A 2230-nucleotide genomic window follows, 5' to 3' on the forward strand; every position below is an offset into this window, starting at 1 on the left:
AGGGGCCAGGATGGAGGTGTGGGATCGGAATTTGGGAGTCCAGGTTCCAGGATGGAGCTCTGGGATTGGGAATTCCAGGGCCAGGATGGAGTTTTGGGATTGGAATTGAAATTCCAGCTCCCAGAGTGTTTTGGGGTTGGAATTCCAGGGGCCAGGACGGAGCTCTGGGATCGGGAATTCCGGTCCCAGGATGGAGTTTCGGGATTGGCTTGGAATTCCAGGGGCCAGGATGGAGCTGTGGGATCGGAATTTGGGAGTCCAGGTTCCAGGATGGAGCTCTGGGATTGGGAATTCCAGGGCCAGGATGGAGTTTTGGGATTGGAATTTGGGATTCCAGGGGCCAGGACGGAGCTCTGGGATTGGGAATTCTGGGGCCAGGATGGAGTTTTGGGATTGGGATTGAAATTCCAGCTCCCAGAGTGTTTTGGGATCGGAATTCCAAGTTTCAGGATGAGGTTCTGGGATCAGAATTTGGGATTCCAGGTTCCAGGACGGAGCTCTGGGATCGGGAATTCTGGGGCCAGGATGGAATTTTAGAATTGGGATTGAAATTCCAGCTCCCAGAGTGTTTTGGGATTGGAATTCCAGGGGCCAGGATGGAGCTCTGGGATCGGGAATTCCGGTCCCAGGATGGAGTTTCGGGATTGGCTTGGAATTCCAGGGGCCAGGATGGAGCTGTGGGATCGGAATTTGGGAGTCCAGGTTCCAGGATGGAGCTCTGGGATTGGGAATTCCAGGGCCAGGATCTGGGATCGGAATTTGGGATTCTGGGTTCCAGGACGGAGCTCTGGGGTCGGAATTTGAGATTCCAGGGACCAGGACGGAGCTCTGGGATTGGGATCGGAATTCCAAGTTCCAGGATGAGGTTCTGGGATTGGAATTAGAATTCCAAGGGCCAGGACGGAGCTCCGGGATCGGGAATTCCGGGGCCAGCTCAGAGTTTCAGGATCGCTGTTGGGATTCCAGGTGCCGGGAGGGATTTCTGGGATCAGAATCCTTCCCAGATCCCGAATTTTTCCCTGTTTTTTCCCCCTCCCCACAGCGAGAAACACCAAAAAAAATCTGCCGGAAAATGAGAAATTTCTGGAAGAAATAAAGAGGAAAAAAACAAAAATTCCCGGGAAAAAAAAATGTTGGGAAGCGGCTCCGCGGGACCGGACCTGAGCTGAGCTGGGAATTTTCCCCCTTTTCCCAAAAAAAAAAAAAGAAGGAAAATTGGAAATCCCCCCCCTTTTCCCTTCCCCCCCTCACCCAGCGCGGACTTTGGGATAAACGGGGGGAATTCCCGGGTTTTTCCGACCGGGATGAGGCGTGGGAATTATTCCCAGTTTCCCGTTTCCTTTTCCCTCCTTTTCCAGCCGTTTTAGGGAATTTTTTTTGTTGCTTTTTTTGGGGGTTTTTGATTTTTTTGGGGGTTTTTTTGAGGTTTTTTTTGTTTGTTTTTTGGTTTTTTTTTTTTTTGTTGTTGTTTTCACAGAATTTTTTTCCAGCAGGAGAAAAAAATGAAATTAAAAAAAAAACCTAAAAAAAAAAGACAAAAAATTGGGGCTTTTTAAGGAAAAAAACCAAAAAAACTTCGGGGAAAAAAACCAAAAAAAAATGGAAAAAAAAGCGGAAAAATCCCTAAAAAAAAAAAATCTTCAAAAATTCCTTAAAAAATCCTAAAAAAAAAATTCCTTAAAAAAGAACCAAAAAAACCTTTTAAAGTTAAAAAAAAATTTAAAAGCCGGGAAAAGGGGCAGAAAAAATTCCACAACTCTGGGAAAAGGAGAGGGAAGGGGGAGAAAAAAAAAAGGGGGAGGGAAAAATCGGGAACTTCCCGATGGATTTGGAGATTCCTCCCCTTTTTTCTTTATTTTTTCCCTCCAAAAAACAGAAAAAAAACCCCAAATCCCTCCTTTTTCCTGGAGAAATTTTTAATTAATTTATTTTTTGGGATTTCTTGGGGGGAGGAGGGGAGGGAAGGAGGAAAAAAAAAAAAAAAAACCGGGATAATTCCAACCCCTCCAGGAAAATCCCGGGAAAAGGGAGGGCTCGGGAATTTTTTTTTTTTTAATATTGGATTTTTTTTTTTTCTATTTCCGATTTTTTTTTTCCTGATTTTTTTTCCTGATTTTTTTTTTCTTGATTTTTTTTCCTGATTTTTTTTTTCCTGATTTTTTTTTTTCCGATTTTTTTTTAATTTTTTTTTTTTTTTTTTTGGGGTTGGGGGGGGGGTTTGGGTGGGGGT

Source organism: Corvus brachyrhynchos, unplaced genomic scaffold (genome assembly GCF_000691975.1).
Source record: "Corvus brachyrhynchos isolate BGI_N302 unplaced genomic scaffold, ASM69197v1 scaffold556, whole genome shotgun sequence".
NCBI lineage: Eukaryota > Metazoa > Chordata > Aves > Passeriformes > Corvidae > Corvus > Corvus brachyrhynchos.